The sequence below is a fragment of the Cynocephalus volans genome, chromosome 2, assembly GCF_027409185.1.
Source record: "Cynocephalus volans isolate mCynVol1 chromosome 2, mCynVol1.pri, whole genome shotgun sequence".
NCBI lineage: Eukaryota > Metazoa > Chordata > Mammalia > Dermoptera > Cynocephalidae > Cynocephalus > Cynocephalus volans.
Genome location: NC_084461.1, coordinates 139,957,994 through 139,977,096, shown reverse-complemented (window position 1 = coordinate 139,977,096; position 19,103 = coordinate 139,957,994). Strand labels below are relative to the sequence as shown.

Below are 19,103 nucleotides of genomic sequence, written 5' to 3'. Positions count from 1 at the left end.
CCCACGTGGTCTCTGTTATACCCACTCAACTCGTAGTACAAATATAGCCATACACAATATGTGAATATAAATGGGCATGGCTGTGTTCCAATAAAAATCTATCACAGACAATGAAAATTTAATTTCATATATTTTTCACATGCCACAAAACATTATTCTTTTTCTGAGTGTTTTCTACAATTTAAAGTGTGAAAATCAGTCTCTCTGCTCCATTTTCTGCCATGTGAGACCCCTAGGTCATTGTCCCCACCACCAAGACCCTCACTAGATATGTTCCCTGGACTTTGGACTTTCCAGCCTCCGAAACTGTAAGCAATAAATTTCATTTTCCCTATAAAGTAAAAATAATAATAGTAATTAATTTAATTTAATTTAATTTAATTTAAAAATAAAAATGTGAAAATCATATTTGGCTCATAGGATAGACAAACAGGCAGTGGGCCAGATTTGGTCCACAAGCCATATAATTTGTAGACTCCTGCTCTAGGAGATTGTTGGCTAGAAGAAAAAAATCTCTAACAGCCCCCTTCACCATTTGGTTTATGTAGCATCACTCCTGCGGGCCCAGTATATGTCATACTGCATATCTCACACATAAATGTGAGCGAGATATTTTTATTCCCCTCCATGGAGTTCCCCTGGGGACTCAAGGGTCTAATAGCAAGAGTGAGTACATTTTGCCAACAATCCCCACTTTCCATAATGGAATTTAATTATTTGGCCTGAAAAGCATTTAAGCCTCACTATACAGAGTCAAATAAATAAATAATAAAGGGGCACATTTTGATAGCACCTGCCTCAAAGATCTTAAAGGCACTGTCATGCCTACTTTAATATTTTATGGTGTAGAAATGTGACTGTTACCAGGTCATAAAAATATACTGCTTTTTATACCAGGTCAAAATCTAGGGCCAGTCATCCTGTTTTGTGGCAGGATGCAGAGAACCAGCCAGGAAAGAGGATAGAGTTACCATTTTTGAAATGTGAAGGGAACTATTTAAAGATGATGGACCAGATAAATGCATAGGGTATTTTTTAATTTTTTTTTTCTTTCCTTCTGCTTTGCAAAACAGAAGGTTTCAGAGTCTGCCAGCAGCTGGTGTGACATTCATTATTTACCACTGAAAAGCCAAGAATCTCAGCCTCTGACCCTCTATTATTATTTAAGCATATTCTGAGAAAAGCCAAGAGGCAGGCAGGTGTTTCCTGGAGCCAGTAACACATGGTTTCTAATGCAAACACTCAAAACCTGCAAGTTGGAAGTGACGCTAGTGATGCTGTCCCCCCACACCATACATCCAGGAAGAAAGACTCCCGCAGTGTCACTGACTGAGGACTATCCCATCAAATGTATCCCCTTCCTGGGCAGACATTGTCATCACTGGAGAGCAACTGGTTGTTGCTCAACCTTTACAAAAACTTCAGGTAGTAGGAACCATTATAATGTCCATTTGACAGATAAGGAAAGTGAGGTTAGGTAACGTGCCCAAACATGGCACAGCTAGTAAGTGGCAGAGCTCCTGTTTTTCTGGCTCCTCCAGGAGACTGTCATTAGCCCTCTCGTGATCCTTGCCACCCACCTCACATAACGCTTTAGTGTAACAAGGTCCTCCTTAACATGTGAGCTGCCGTTGTTCCTATCCAAGGAAAGTGACCATTTCCATGACTGAGATGAAAAAGAGAAGAAGAGAGAGGAGACCAGCAGTTCCCCAGCTAGAGTTAGATACTAACAAAGCTCATAACTGATGTACGAGGGAACATATGCAGAGAAAGTTTTCTGGCACTACTCTATGTAACACAGAGATTAATTGATACTAGATTACAATGGAATTCCTATGGAATTACACTTGATCCAGACCCCAGAATAACAAAGAAATTCAACATGATTAATGCTTTCAATAGCAAGGAACGTCAGAATGATTTACCCTTTATTACTAAAAAGGGCTGCCAGATTACTTAAAAAAGCTCTGCCTGACCCAGGATCGTGCTATCTCCAGTGCAATTAGCCCTCCAAGTTTACTCATTTGATAGGAGCATGATTCTTTGCCAACTCTGCTTCATTTTACATCTTCCTTTTCCTCACATTCCACACCGCCCTCCCGGCCATCCCCCCCTCTCTCCTGGTTTCATTCCAGGTCCGTAAAGTGATGTTGGAGAAGAGAAATTCTGAAATTCCCCACAAGCCTAGCCAGGTCACCTAGGCTGCTCGGAAGGATTTGTGCCAACGGTCAGAACAAGCAAAACCAGCCCGCACCCACGTGCCAGTCATTCTACCAGCTCTGAAGGGGCTCCCTTATTTTATCTTCTCATTTTTCCTGTTCTGAAAAATCTCTGCTGGTGAGTCATTTGTGGCTATAGGTGTTTAAAGCATTTATATGAGGAGAAAGACAGATTGATGCCTTTAGCACCGCCTGCCTGCTCTGGTCTAAGGAGAGGTCAGGAGAATGACGAGATTATTAAAGCTGAAGACGACGGAGTTGGCGCCAACATGCATTTAAGCAGAGTCTAAGAGTCCAGAATTCCTGGACATCATAAAGAATCTATTATCATTGTGGTCACTCTCAGCAAGACTGATTTCATTACCATCTGTCTTCATCTACTGCTGCTTGGTGAATAAATATTAAATATGGAACTTTTCCTGGACTCAAGTCACTGAGGCCAAGAGGGAAGCAGTTATGTAACCATGTGATCTCCACACACCTCGTAGCCAGGAGGCGAGGGGCTTGGGTGGGGGGCCCTGGGGGGCCGCGAAGTGGAGTGAGATAAGATCATTAGCTCTGCTGAGTTGAAAATAAGGGTTCAGTTTTCGGTTGAATAATAATTCTCTTTTCAAGGTGGGTGATATTTAAGCAATCATCTCTCGAAAATTGGTCATTACCACCAGCTAATAACTGATTTGTTAGTTAATAGCCCAAGGTGAAGCCAAGGGCAGCAAATGCTCTGGTATACCATTCTTTGATGGCAGGATTAACAGATTTCAAGGGCATTATTGCTATTATGAACCATGTTCATTGATTTATAACAACACTAATATGTTTTATAAAAAAAAAAAAAAAGTAGGTGCAATGTTCTGGAAAAATTCATCATTGTCTGATGCTTTGAAGTTGAATAGCGACTTACCATGTCCAAGAGAGAAACTCTCTGCTCCAGTTCTGGGCATCACCATGGTCTAGGCTGGCCTGGGTGGCTTGCACAGTGTGGGATTAGAGAATCCAGGAAAAGATCACTCTGAAGGGTCCAGGCTATAGCTTTAGTTACAAAGATGTCACCTCTTCCCCTAAACATGTCCTCATTGTATATTTTTTTAAACCTGCTATCATGAATTCTAGAAAGATAAAAATTTTATAGTGACATATCTGAATAGTGGGATTTGCATAAGGGAAGAGCAAGACTCTCAATTTCCTACTTTAGAACTTCTGTTCCTGTTTTGAATTTTTAATAAGGTTTTGGTAAAAAAAAAAAAAAACCTGTACCTGCCCACTAGCGAATCCTGAGGCTCAGGGTGGAAGCTAATGTCCAGTGGTGAGGCAAGTTATCTGTCAAACAGTAAGTTTGCATGTGTGACTGGGTCCAAGAGAGTGAGAAGTTACAAAGATGGGTAAGGCATGGGGGTCCCAGTGGGAGTTGCCCAAACAAGCCTCTGACTGGGTGAATGAAGCCTCTTCCATTCCTGAAGTCAAAGTTTTCCGAGGAAACCCACAATTGCATCCCTTTTACTTCCTGTGACAGCCCTTTGCAAAAGAGGCAGAGTCCTTCCCGGTTCCCAAGGGTAAATCTTAATGAATCTAATCTAATCATGGTAATTACAATTCTATTCCAGTGATTGGTTGAAGGGTGGGTGCATGGCCCAGTTTGAACCAGTAACATTAAGAGGTGATCTGAAAAGGGATTTCTGGGAAAGGTTTTTGCCCAAGTTTTGCTCTTAGCATAGCTGGTGAAGAGGCAATGCCTGGAGCAGCAGCAGCTTTATTGCAATCACAAGAAGATGTCAGTCTGAGGACCAAAGCAGATATGCTAAAGATGGCAGAACAAACAGATGAAAATAATCCAGGTACTTCACCTGGCTGAACCTCCCAATGCATCAACTCTACAACTACCCTATCTCTAAACTTCTTATTATTTGACATCACAAAAATGTCAGATTGTTCCAGCACTTTATACTGGGTTTCTTTATCCTTACAGCTGAAAGTGTCCTGTCTGCTACACTCCAGTAGCCTGCCTTGAGAAACATGGAATAAGCAAAGGCCCTCAGAGATGAGAGAGAGGACACAGTCATGACCGAAGCTGAAGATGAGGGGTTTAGAAAATTCAGAGAACATTTTAGTGAGTTCCACACAACTGAATGACTCATTGTACCCTAAAGATCAGGTGGAGTCTTTTCCATGGCAAACACAAAATGAATATGCATGTTAGCCAGAAAGACAAACATTTACCTGTGCCAAAGCCCGCAAAAAACAATCAGACTGCAGCTAAGGGAAATCAGTCAGTGTACCCAGCGAAAATTGTCAGGGGGAAGGTGTTACGATCAAACTCAACTCTCAGCTTCACTGCATTTGTCTTTAAGAGAAATCTCTTTGTGGGGAGATTGCATTTAGTGGAGGTGGTTGCTTGGCTCTCTCATGGTGGAGAAGAAAAATAGCGAGGATTCACAGCTGCTTGGCTCGCTTAAACATTTTCGCTCTGCCTGCCGTGCGTAAGCAAGCACCGTGTGTCAGGACACGGAGTAACTGAAGGTGTCTCTGCCTGCAAAGAGCTCACAGTCTGTAGAGAGCTAATAAAAGGTGGTTGGGGACTGATGTAAAAACAGAAGCTTCAGTAATTAGGTCAGCAAGACAGATACATACACACGCTACCCCGAACTCAAAACCACAAAACCTATCAAAGACAGGCTAACAACCAACATGTGTGCCTGAAATCAGCAGTTCTGGGAGTATATTAAGGGAATAGATTGCTACTTTTTCCTCTTTCTTTGTACCTTCTTTCTTTTATCCTTAGCGGAGGCAGAGGTTTTCCAGCAGCTTAAGCTTGATTCTGAACTTCTAAAGTCGCCAAAGTTGGAGGAGCCAGATAAAGAAGAGAATAGTGAGCAGGAATATCTGACTATGACACAGATATCAGTTTGGAAAAACTTTTTATATGATAATTTCTTCTTCTAATCCATCATTTTCGGATTGAGATGAGATTAGCCGACTAATGTCAACACCAGTTCTAGGTCTTAACCAAAACAGCACTTTAAAGATCTCTGAATTGCTTCAGAGACACTCAGAGGGATAGAATCCAGCTGCTTAACAGCATCTCAGGAAAAGACGTGATCAATTTAGGAGAAAACTATACCTTACTTATCTATCTATTAAAAAAAAACAAATAACTCTTACCTGCTAGTAAGTGACAGAGAGACTAGTGCTTCTCCCCTGCTCTGGAATAAAGCCCAGAGATTTTCATTAAAAGCGTTCTGAACTTTTTTTTTACGAAGCTAAACTTCATGATGGGGGCAGTTTGTCTGCTTCTCCTCTTCCATCTCTCTCCCCTCTCCATCCTATTTCTCCAGCCCTCTTTCCTCTTGGAGCCACCCTCCCAGGTGCCCTGGGTCCCTGAAGTGTAGTCTCCCAACCAGATCCTCCTTACCCACGGTAAGTCCCCCTCATTCTGAACATTTCCACCTCAGCTCACCCTCTCTGCCCCCATCAACAATGTATCATCCCTTCAGTATCATACACTCTGCTCAGAACCTGAGAAGCTGCATGCTACTAATGGGTATGAATTGGTTAATCTGGTACCTCCCCCATGTAACATATATGCATCTTTACAGGAGCCTCCTGAAGTAAGTTTCTAACCCTCTGGTTAAGGATTCTAATAATGAGGATTTTGAAGTACTCTGGGAAATTCACAAAGAAAAATGGGGAAATACTCCTAAAAGCACACCCAGCAAGCTATTTGAATTCATTTCCATGTAATGAGTCTGGTCACCTCCTGAGTTCATCCAAATAGTTTCTGTGGATTTATGTGAAATGATTCTCCTAAAAAACAACTCACATGTTAACAATCTTGTTCCAGAAGAGTCCTGTGCTTACCTGATGCTTGCTACAAGCCTATGATTGTTTGAGTTGTAGAATGCACTGTTAAGTTTAGTGTAGATACTCATTGGAAGGAACATGCTCTGCTTAATGATGGTCGCCTTCTTCTGCATATCACACAGGCAGATTAGCCATAGTAATAAAAAACTGAGAGGCTTACAATGGTAAAAATTTGTTTCATGTAATGTTCAAGCAGCTCTTCTTCAACTGATGATTCAGAAACTCGGGTTTCTCCTATTTGGGACTCCAATCCGAGCCAGCGGTGCAGAGGAGGAAGAATGCACAATCAGGGTAGGTCTTAGAGGCCAGGCCTAGAAGTGGCATCCAACACTTGATCCCACATGCCAGCGGCCCGATCTCGGTCACACTCCTGCCTAAGTGCAGAGGAGGCAGGGAAGTGTAAGTTTCACCGTATGCATGGTGATAAAGTAACAGACTACAGTGAGCAGTATCTGCCACACCCTGAAACCCAGGAGGCCGATAACTACGCACTCACTCCAAATGGGCTCACGACTGACCCTCAGCTACAGCAGACCACATCAGAGCAGACCAGAGTTTTTCCTAACAGCTTCCTCTGCGGGTTTCAGTTTGAGAGACTGAAAGCATGACCCTGGGGGGAGATAAAGGCTGACGAGTTGGATACCCTTAGTTATGAGAGATTCTTCTGACAAAAAATATGTTCAATTAGAGAAGAATTATACACCTTCCAGGACCTTTCATCTTTCCAGAAAAACTTATTTTCCTCTGCGGGAATTTTCTGCTCCATTTCCAAAAAATATATCCATACACACATGAGGTCTGAGAACAGCATACAAGTGTAAGATACATGTATAGGCCTCTGAAGAAACTGCCCCTCCCTGTAGGAGCATGAGCAGCTTTATCTAATGTGTACCCACAGCATTTTTTTTCAGATGGTAGCTTCACAGAAAACTACAGTCAAAGGAGGACTAATCCAAGGAGGACTTGATCCAGAGGTCACTTTATCAAGGCACTCACCACTGATGGTCCAAGTTCATCCACTTCACGCTCAGAAAACCTTCCCAAAATGCCTGGGGGTAAATTCACTGCTTTCAGTGAGACACCAGTGAGGTGATGTCTGGTTCATATTCAATGGATAATTATTAATTCAATATCAAATTATTAATTTATGCCAAAAACTAAAGTATAGATGGTATCATATTACAGCATGAATAATAGAGGAGACCAGACCTTGGACTGCACTTGGAGAATCTCTGATATAATTGATTTCCACTCTCGACTGGACCCCTCTGAGCAGAACCACATGACTAGTTTACCTTTCTGATCTGAGTAGCACTGATTAAAAGTGGAAACTAATTGGTGCATGGTGGACTTCGCTCAAAGATGACATTTTTTCACATTGAAGGGAAAGACAAATTTTGACTAGTAAAAATAATACAAGCAAAAACTTTTGGGGAGGGCTTTAAGATCAAAGGGTCTTTTATCTCATAAGTTATTTATTTATTCTAGTAATTTCTAGATTTATTGAGCATTTACCACTTGCCACAAACTATTCTATAAGGCTTTTTTTATATGTTCAATTCCATTTACTTCCCAGAATAACCCAATGATATAGATACAATTCCTGTCTCCATTTTACAAATGAGAAAAATGATGCATTTGTATAAGGTTGCATTAGTAATACTTCATATTTGTATCAGGTATTGCAATGTTTTGTTTTGTTTTTTTGCTTTTTTTTTTTAAAAAGATGACCAGTAAGGGGATCTTAACCCTTGACTTGGTGTTGTCAGCACCAAGCTCTCCCAAGTGAGCTAACCAGCCATCCCTATATAGGGATCCGAACCCATGGCCTTGGTGTTATCAGCGCCACACTCTCCCAAGTGAGCCACAGGCCAGCCCCAGGTATTGCAAGTTTTAAAAATGTTTTTACTTGCATTATCTCCTTTGATCTTTACAGCAACATAGGAGGTAGGTGGATATGTCATATTTTTCTATTTTATAGATGAGAAAACTGATACTAAGAGAAGTTCAGTTACTTGATCAATATCCCTCACGACATTTTGGGGCCAGGACTCTAGATCTCCTGACTATCAATCTTGTTGTTCTTTCTGCTACATCATACCAGTCTTCTGAGAAAAGCTCTCATAACACATTACTCTTTTAAGAAAAGCCATTTCGTTTCAAAAGAGTATACAGAACCAAAAAATTAAATTTGAAATACATCTTTGTACCCTAGTATCTAACCCAAAGATAACATGAAAAGAAAAGATAGATGATACAAAATACTATCTGAACAGTCATATTGAAAGAGTCATTCCTTTGGTAGAAAGAAGAGAACGTTTGTAGGACAATCAGATCCATTGTATCCACCTGTGAGAACAGATAAATTGGACTGAATGTTGACCCACAAGCACCGAGCAAATAGTAAACTCAGCAACAAATTTCAGAGCACCAGAGGCATGAAATACTGAACAAAGTCACTCTTCCCTCCTCCAGGAAGCCCGCTCCAACCTTCTCAGCCCACAATGATTCTTACTTCTTGTGAACGCATATTTCTCTCAAAGTCTACATCACATACTTTAGTGCCTGATGATATTTGGGTATTTTCTTCTACATACCACAAATACATGTCTAGCCAGACTGATTATTAACTCTTGGAAAGCAAAGACTATGACTCTCTTTTACTTGTGTACCCACCAGAAGATGAGCACCATTCTGAGACCATATGAGTGACTCCTAAAACTTGAAGGATATATCTAATGGTAATAGCCGTTCCATTAAAATACTAATGTTGTATGATAAAACTAACCATTTATGAGCTTATCACATTGTATTGACATTTTATTCAATGGAGTCGTGTTCCAGTGTGTATAATTTGACCCATGTTTTATCCAGAGCTACATAATAAAGAGGCACGTTTAAGAAAGTTTCCCTACATTTGCGTAGATAATATCATTTAAAATCTAATACTAAATTTTGAAATCCCAGAAATGATAGAGGGAGATGGCTGGTTAAATATTTGGTATTTATACATAGTGCATATAAGTAAATCATAATAAAGATACATCGTAGACATTTCTGCACAGCAATTTTAATGAAAGCAAGCCTCTAAATCTCTATAACTGTTTCAAGAAAAATGGAACTATTTTCACAACTCAGTTACCTAATGAACTGTACATTTCTTTTCCTTTGTCTTGGAAGATGAGAAGAAATAGATCGGAGAGGCCATGGTTGGCAATGATATTACTGATTACTAGAAGATCTTTTGTTACTGCCTCTACCATACAGACCTCCAGTGATTTACACCTCACGTTTGTGAGCATCAATATATAAGAACATATAAGGTAGCTGACAGCATAAAAAGGTTGATGGTCAGGAATAGCCAGCAGCAAACCCTATTCATTGCCATTTATCACCCTAGGAAGAGAGGATAAGAACAAACAATAACTCCTTGTTCTTTATCCCCTGCAGAAATGCCTCCCCATTAGCTCCCTCAGTCTGAGAACCAAGGCCATGTCCCTGGACATAAAAACCCACTTACTTGGGCAAAGCATTCTGGGTAATCAGAAGTCAGCATGCTAAGCCTTTGTATGGGTACATACCTATTGTATACACATTTGCCAAGACTTTGAGAATGCCTATAACTGCCTAATAAATATGGCTACACCTTAAAGCTCCTGTTTCTTCTAATCATGCTCAGTGGCACAAGGATTTATCCACAAGCTGGTCCATGACCTAACCAGTCTTTCTGACTCATTGGTGTCTATGAGCTTAGGCATATTTATGTCCACGATCTAGAAATGCAAGTGGGAGAAACATAGACTTCTTGACAAAGCCAGAGCAAAATCCCAAATCTAGAGAATGAAACCTCAGGGAAATGGTACACAGTGCCACAGACCTTTATTTGCAAAATTGATCTGGAAAACAACCCCACATCCTGCTACCTGTTAAAACAAATATTTATCAACAAAGAAAAGTAGTGGGAGAAGATTGGTGACACATTTGAAAGATCACAGGACAGAATGTGATTCCAACACAGTCTCACCTTTAACTTAAAATGCTTGATCTACTGAGAGTCAGTAGTTTAGTTGGAGGGTAAAAAAAACCAAGTTTAGACTCCAGTCCTGACTTTGCACGAACTCATTAACAGCTTTAAGCAAGTAACTGGAGCTCCCTGGACCTTTGTTGCATCACTGTTCAAATGATGATGAGACGGTAGAATCATTTACAGTAGTCCTTTGTTAAATTTTAAAATACGTAAAAATCACACTTGCTGGCTGTAGGTTTGACAATTTTATCCAATGATTCCTTCAAAATTTTGAAGTGTATGCAATTGAGTCCTGCAAATTTTTGTTTTGTTTTGTTTCCTTTTTCTGTTGTTTATTTGTAATTGCTACATTATAATTGTACAAATGTATGGGTACAGTGTGATGTTTCAACACATGTACACAATAGTCAAACCAGGATAATTGGCATATCCATCACCTCAGATATCTATCATTTCTTAGTGGTGAGAACTTTCAAAATCCTCTCTTCTTGCTATTTTGAAATATCCTGTAAGTTTTTATAGCTAGGTTATGCCTTAATACTAGGATATTCTAAGACAGCATTTCTCAAGGCGTGTGCTGTAGACTATAAATTCCAAGGATAATCCACAAAGAAAAGGCTCTATGGTAAAATAAATTTGGAAAACACTGCACACCATAACTTCATCTTTGAATATTCAATATCTACATTAGCATATTAAAGGCTGTAAGAAGTTCTGAAGTAAAGAAATGGTAGCTTTGTTTAGCTCACATCCCTTGAGTCCTGTTGACTTCCAAATGCCAATATCTGCACCTCTTTGTGGTCTCTCCCTCAGAGCAGACCTGAAGTACCATGGAATTAACACCCAAGAACAGTCCTCAACCAATAAATATCCCAGCTTCCTTGGTGTTTTGTTGGGATAACACGGAGATATTGTTTTCCACTGTCTCCCATAGTTGCCCCATGGGATTAAGTTCTAGTAACCCACAGTGGTTGCCGGCTTGATAAGAACCTCTTTATTAGATGCCTTCCCTTCCTTGTCTTTCCCACTCCCCTCCTCCCAAAGAAACTACTTGTACACACATCCAACTGCAGGGTCTACTTCTGGGACACCCCAAACTAATATGCCCAGGGTTTCCCACACACATTTGATGACAGATCATCTTCACATAACACTTCTTCAATTAGCCAAAGCTCTTTTGGTGGCAAGTGAGAGAAGCCCAACAGAAACTAGTGAAAACAGAAAAATTAATTTATTTAAGTCCAGGGGTAGGGCTGGCTTTAGACCTAGCAGGACTCAGGGTCTTGGACATGTCATGATGACTTACTCTGTCTCCGTTTCTGGGCTCTGCGTTCCTTTGCGTTGGCTTCAATCAAACAGGCTCCTTCCACAAGGCAGAAAGACGACCATCAGCGCTGGGCTGATATCCTCTCTTTTTCATCAATCCCAGTGAAAAAAAGGAGCTTCTCTCTCAATAATTCCAGAAAGGGCCCAGGCTAAATCTTACTGGACTGTCTTTGGTCACATGGTTATCCCTGCACCAGTTCCTAAGACTGCTGAGATGGAATGTAGTGATTAAATAGCCCTGGGCCAGGTGCCCACCTCTGGAGCCCTGCGTATAGACTCAGTCCTACTCAAACCACATGGACCAACAGTGAGAGGGCTGGTTTCTCAAAGGCAAATCAGGGCGTTGCTACCAGCAGAAAGAAATAGCTTCAAGGCAGGCACAAAGGATATCCACTCTACTCTTTAATATTCCATACAACTCACTTTGTGAGATGCTGGTGTGTAGCATTCACAACTACCTCCTCCAAAATTCCTGAGAAAGTCTTTCTCAGAGAAGTATAAAAGTAAACTTTAAGGAGTGGAGAATCTCTGACAAGTTCATGTTACCCCAACAAACCTTTTATATATGATCATTTTACTGGTATCAACAATTCCCTACTTGGTTTCCTGGTTTTGATATATTTAAAGAAGTATCATCACCTTTGGCATTTCTTGACAAAAGGAAAATATATTCTGTCAAATCCTTTCCATCAACCCAGATCCTCATGATTAATTTCTTTACTATTCTTATAGGAAAGTTGATCCAGTAGCCTTAAGCAAATGGGAGAACAAACACAAAGCAATTAAAAAGACTAAAGAATAATGAACATTAGAAAAATTCTCTATAAACGATACATCCACTCCCGGAAACATTTTTTTTAACTTTGTTCTTCCCACGGCGGGGAAAAGAAACTAGCATCACCACCACCACCACCCCCACCACCCCCAAGAAACAGGGAAAAAAAACAAAAGGATTTAAAGGGATTTAACTTCATGGTGTGGTCTTATTGGTGTTCCTAGAATTTACTACAATGCCAAAAATTAATATATAGATAATGGCAAGCATGGGATAGCAACCAATACCACATGAAAAAAAGGAAAACACCTCAAGAATAGTCTAATGTAAGGAAACACTCCTCTGTGGCTGGAATAGCCCAAAGAGAAGGGCAAGTTTCACATACCAGCTTTGGAAAGCATTATTGGTTGCTACAGTCTGGATGTTCTCACCAAAATTCATGTTGACATTGTATCCCTAATGCGGCAGTGTTGGGACCTGGGGCCTAGTGGGACATGTTTTGGTCATGGGGACAGATCCCTCATGAATAGATTAATTACCTTTCCTAGGAGTGAGTGAGTTCTCATTCCAGCAGGAATAGATTAGTCTTCAAGAGAGCATATTGTTAAAGAGTCTGACTTCCTCAGTTTCTCATCTTGCTTCCTGTCTCACAGGGGACCTCTTTGCACACATCAGCTCCACTTCTGCTTTCTGTCATAAGTCAAAGTAGCATGAGGCCCTTGCCAGATGCAGCTGCACTATCTTGAACTTTCCAGCCACCAGAACTGTGAGCTATTTAGACTTCTCTTCTTTATAAATTGCCCAGTCTCAAGTACTCCGTTATAGCAACATAAAATGGATTGACAATGGTTTTCAAATTATAAAACAATATAACATGGTCTTTCCAATTTTTTTCAGTTTCTTTTCTCTGCTCCTAAGCTCTGTCTCCTATAAGATCTCCCTGAGGAATCTCATCTACATTACAGTGTCAGGGGAGCTGTTATGCCACTTTTCTCCTCCTTCCTTTGATCATGCTCTGCTTTTTGAGAGAAGAGTCCTGTGGCATCTGTATTTTATAACCCTCTTCACAAATACAACTAGTAATGTTTATCATAAAAAAAGATGCACTGTATTAAAATCCTATGATGATTTCAGAGCTCCTTGGTCTACCAGTATGGAGTCTACCAATGTCAAGTAGCTTTTCAAATATGGAACATGAGCTCCCTTTGAATTCTCAGCTGTGGTCTCTACTATGCTCTTGCATATGCAAGGATGGGGAGGAACATGGATTAATTATATACTGTTATTCTTGCCCCTGAGTGGCTGCACCCCTCCCACCCAAGTGTACTCCCTGTGCGCACACATTCATGTTCATGAGACTACTCTCCCCAGGTATCCTAAGATGGTCTCCATACCAGGCCTATGTAGCACAGGCTAGGAGGAACTTAGCTATGAATATACAAAAAGGTTCAACAATAAGGGCCAGTAAATAAACAAGACAAGTAATAAACAGTTCCATTCAGCTATTAAAAAGCATTCTTCCAAGGAATATTAAGAGTGTGGGAAAAAAAATGCCAACAACAAAACTTTTTTTTTAAAGATTGAGAAGAAAGACACTCAAACATTAACAGTAACATTCTATCTCTAGATGATAACATGATAAGTATTTTCATTTTTTTCCTACTTTTTTTTGGTTTTCCCATGTTTTCTGCAATGAGTATCTGTTACCTTATAATCAGGGAAAAAGCAACAAATGCTAAATATGTTTTAAAGATTGAAAGATACAACAAAGCCTTTGAGGAAAATCTATAAAGTGATAGAACTGGTGAGAGCAAGTAGGTTATTACTACAAAAATCAGAGCCCCAGATTTTCTTCCACACTATTAAATGCTGGTCATCACCCCCTTGTTATATATACATTTACATCCCCTACAATATTGCAATCTCCTCTCCTAGAGTATCAATGCCACATCTCAACTTCTTTATTGTCCCCAAAATCCTTAGTATGATGGTTTGCACCAAATATATGTTCAAGAAATGAATAGTGACACGAAGATCAAGGGTTCAGACCCCTGTACCAGCCAGAGAGAGAGAGAGAGAGAGAAAGGTATTGTGAATTGATCTGTGACTTCCCGGTGGATACAGGATAGGTGTGATGAGACAGAGACCATCAGAGGACACTAAGAACTAAAGGTCCATGTATTCTGAAGCCTGGAAATTTTGAGTAAGTATCTGAAATCAGAGAGGATGAAGGAAGAGTCAGGGGTCCAGGAAAGTAGGCAAGGCTTACGGGACCATGGGTTTAAAACAAGCATCTAGAAAGTCAGTTGAATGGATGGCTGAGGACATCAAGACAGCAAAGCAATCTGAGTCTTGCTTTCGACTTTCTTCTTGGCAGGGTGGTCCTTGGAGCAAGTGTGCTTTGTGGTTACCCAGAGTTTGTCCCATGCACACAGCAGCTCCAGATGGTATGACTGAAAACAATTTGGCCACAGAAACTGAACAATTCAGGCCAACAATAGAGGATGCTTTTTAAAACGCCTTTTATTGTTTTTGCCTAATTTCAAAAACAATGTAGACTTGTTCTAGAAATGTCTTGGGTGACTACTAAGCATATCAAAACTTGCCATGTCCAAAACTGAATTTCTGATCTTGCCTCCCAAATTTCATCTTCCTGCAGACTTCCCCATCTCAATTAATGCAGTTTCATGCTTCCAGTTGCTCAGGCCAAAAAACTTAGATTCATTCCTGACCACTATCTTTATCTCGTACCCCATAACCTGTATATATAAGCATGTCCTGTAGACTGTAACTTCAAAAAAAACCAATAATCCAACCACTGTTCACCACTTGCACTGCTATCACCTTGGTCCAAGCCACCATCACCTCTCATCTATGGTCTCTTGCTTCCACCATTGTCCCTGCTACAGATTATTCCCAAAGGGGCAGTCACAGTGATGCTTATAAAACATAAGTCAGACTACATCATCAATCAGATTATGTCTCCCTATTGCACAGAACCCCCCAGTGGCTTTCCATCTCTCTCAGACTTTCCATCTCTGCTCTGATTCACCCTCTGCTACTCTTCCCTGTGGTGACTCTGTACCAGCCACTCAGGCCTCCTTGCCTCACCACACACACACACACACACACACACACACACACACACACACACACACACACACACACACACACACACACACACACACACACACACACACACACACACACACACACACACACACCAGACATGCTCCTCTGGCAGACCCTTTGCACTTGCTCTTCCTTCTGCTGGCTTACTTTTCCCCCAGATATCCACCTGGCTCATGCCCTTATTTCCTTTCAATCTTTACTCAAACATTACCTTGACAGTGAAACCTCCCCTGATGACCCTATTTAAAATTGGAACCCCTCCCCAACATTCTCTATCCCCCTCCCCTGGTTCATTTCTCTCCATAGTACTTGTCACTGTCCAAACTGTCCAAATGATATATCTTACTTAATTCTTTTGTCTGCTTCCTACTTCCACTAGTATTTACCTTCAATAAGGGCATTTTTTTTTTCTTTATTGGTATATCCCCAACATAAAGAATATGGCTGGCATTTACTGGGAGCTTTATAAAATTTTGTTGAATGGATTCACAAAATATAAATAAGCAAAATAATTTCATCCATCCAAGGCAAACACTATTCAGACCTTAATGTATACATTTCCAAATATTTTTCTATACATTATAGTTATCCTACAAATATAGGCTTGTAGCACACATATGTTGGAAATCTGTGTGTTTATTTTATCATACCATAAATTGTTGGATATTTTGGATGTTTCAACTAAATCCTATAGTTCCAATTTGCCACCTCAACAAACACCAAAAATAAAAACAATGGGCTGAAAATGAATTTGAGATATAAATAACAAGGAAATAATAGGGAAACAATTAAAAAGTTAAAGGTTAAATGGGCAAAAACCCTTAAAGATGAATAAAGAGTTCAAAGGACTTACAATCATGGACCAAAATTTTCAAGGCTTTGGGATTAGTGTTTGAGGAATATTCATTTTATGTTTTCTTTTTTTTTACCAAATAGTTATGTTGGCCAGTTTATTTTTGACTAAATTGTTTTCAGTCAAGTAATCTGGAGCTGGTGTTGACAGAAGTCAATAGAGACCTAGAGAGAGTCAAAAGCTCTCAGAAGCATCCTGATTCTGGCAGAAGCACAAGCAGAAGGTTTAGAATCATGAGAAGATCATTATACGTGTTCTCCTCGGAGGACTTCAGGATCTCAGATAATGGAAAATACCCTCCACTTCAATTCTACCATCCATCGCATCAATGCAGACACACACTCCACCTCCCTACTTCTCAAGGACTGGCCAAGTCAAGCCAAACCTCTCTGAGACTTTCAAAGAACAGTGTTGGCACTGTTCTGTGGGATTTTTCAAGATCAAATGCCAATGGAATCGATTTTTGGAGTCCAGTGACCCTCATCTCGTTGTCCTTACATTTCATGAAGGCCCACAGGGAGTGCTCAGAGGATCATAGATTTTGTCCCACATCCATCACCCTTGCTGACTGCTTTGGTTCCTTGGACACACACTCTCTCTCTCCTCTCTCTCTCTCTCTCTCTCTCTCTCTCTCTCTGAAAATCACCCAAGTGATGAAAATTTTGAGTGTTTAAAATTTTCTGACTAAAGTGGATAACATGGCTTTTTTTCTTCATTTCCAAGAAAATGGAAACCATACCCTCTGTTTTATATTATCTGTTCAACTACTGAGTTGAGCTGTCACCAGCAACATTACAGGGCTTTAACCACCTCCAAAAGGAGCCTTCTGGGAGGGAACACTAAGTTGGCACCTACAAAGGACTTGGTCTTCACATAAAGGGAGGAGACCGGGAAACACTCATCTTTCAGCAACTCAGCTTGAGGTTCCATCTTGAAGAAAAACGGGTGAAAGAAGAAAATTAAAATAATATTCTGAACCCACTATGTGACATTCCCTATGCTGATGCTTTTATATATGTTACTTTATTTAATCCTCACAACTCCCACATTAATAATAACTACCTGTGATGGGTGTCATTACATCAATTTTTCAGATGAAGAAAATGTGGCTCAAAGAAATTAAATACTTTGTAAGGAGCAATGCCAAAATTTAGAATCTTCTTGAAATTTCTAATTCCTAGAAGACCACCATTCTATATTTTTGGTTTTCAAATTTAAATAGAATATCAGTGTCTAGAGTTGGGGAGATGGAGGAATGAGGGATGACTGCTTAAAAGTATGAGATTTCTTTGGGTGATGATGAAAATGTTCTAAAATTGATTGTGGTGATTGTGCCCAACTCCATGACCACACTAAAATCCACTGAAGTGTATGTATTTAAATGGGTAAAATGTATGGCAATTGTATGTGAATTACATCACAATAAAGCTGTTATCAAAAAATAATATGCGATGGAAGACTTTCCCCACCCTGCTATACCAATGAAATCACAAAATCTTCTCAATTTCCAGTGACCAACATATCCTGAAGTGCCAAAGCTGTCTTTGTATCTCTTTGTATTCTATGTAGTAGACAATAAACAAATAGCTCTTGATGGTCATGATGAAACAGATCCAAATTTCCCCACTCCAGTTGGTGGGAGAAATACCTAGTGAAAGGCCGCTGGACGGAGGTCAAAACCATAATCCCAGAAGAAAATTAACACGCAAAATTTTCTCTAGCACAGTCTGTCTCCCATTTCAAGAATCTTCCCCACCCCACCCCCCCCCCACACACACACTTCTGCCTCTCCCATCACTACCACTGTGATCTTATGGTACACAATTTCATTGAGAGTCAAAATTAAAACTTTACTGAAAGGGCCAGCCCCGTGGCTCACTCAGGAGAGTGCTGCGCTGGTAGTGCCAAGGCAACAGGTTCAGATCCTATGTAGGGATGGCCAGTGCGCTCACTGGCTGAGTGTGGTGCAGACCACACCGTGCTAAGGGTTGCGATCCCCTTACTGGTCAGGAAAAAAAAAATTTACTGAAAAAGCTATGGTATTTTCCTGATTCTAAGAAGTCATCCCTTTTTAAATGAATCATCAATTTAATAACAGCTTACCAAGTGTTAAAATGTGGCAGAAAAAAATGCATCTTAAAATCAAAGAAATGTACTAATTCTATAAAGATGGTAATCCAATTAAAGTGTGATTTCTCCATATTTGAAGAAAAATACAATGCTTCTTAGAATCAGAGGGGTGCTGAATCTTTAATGATGGAAATATATGCCTGAGATGACAAAAGAAGAAAGAATGGTGTTTGCTGTCAGGGTGGAGGGGGCAGCTTCCCAGAACCTATCAAATGCCTGAAGTCCCACCCTATCCATCCTTTTTCTGGGATAAACCTCCACCCTGATTTTGCAAGGGGAACGGGGAAGTGGAAAAGGGCATGTGCACTGCATTAGTCCTTTTCTTTGGCTTATAACAAATATCTGGAACTGGGTGACTTATAAGAAAAAATTTATTGCTTACAATTTCAGAGGCTAGAAGTCCAAAGTCCCGGGAACACATCTGGTAAAGGCTTTCTTTGGTGGTGACTTCAGTGACAGCAGGGTATCACACTGTGAAATGGCAGAGCAGAGAGAGAGAACTTCTCATATGCTCTTCTTTTAAAGCCCTCAGAACCACATCCCTGACCACCATTAAACCAGCAACTTAATAACCTCTTCAAAGCCCCTCCTTTCAATTATCAAAATAGGATTTCCCTCCCTCTTAACAGTCACAGTGGGGATCCAGCCTCCAAAACATTAAACTTTGTGGGGACACAAGTCAATCCACTACATGCACTGATATCTGCATGCTCTCAAAGGCCTGCAGGTCTGTGCATGATCACCAGAACTTCATTGCTGTTGTCAGCGTGCTGCAGAACTTTCTTT

General features: G+C 40.4%; 1 pseudogene; it reads left to right on the top strand.

Annotated features, from left to right (window-relative positions):
• The first annotated feature begins 3,945 nt into the window (after positions 1 to 3,945).
• The window catches only part of LOC134370628 (serine/threonine-protein kinase MARK2-like), a 51,415-nt pseudogene continuing 36,257 nt past the window's right edge, over positions 3,946 to 19,103 (top strand).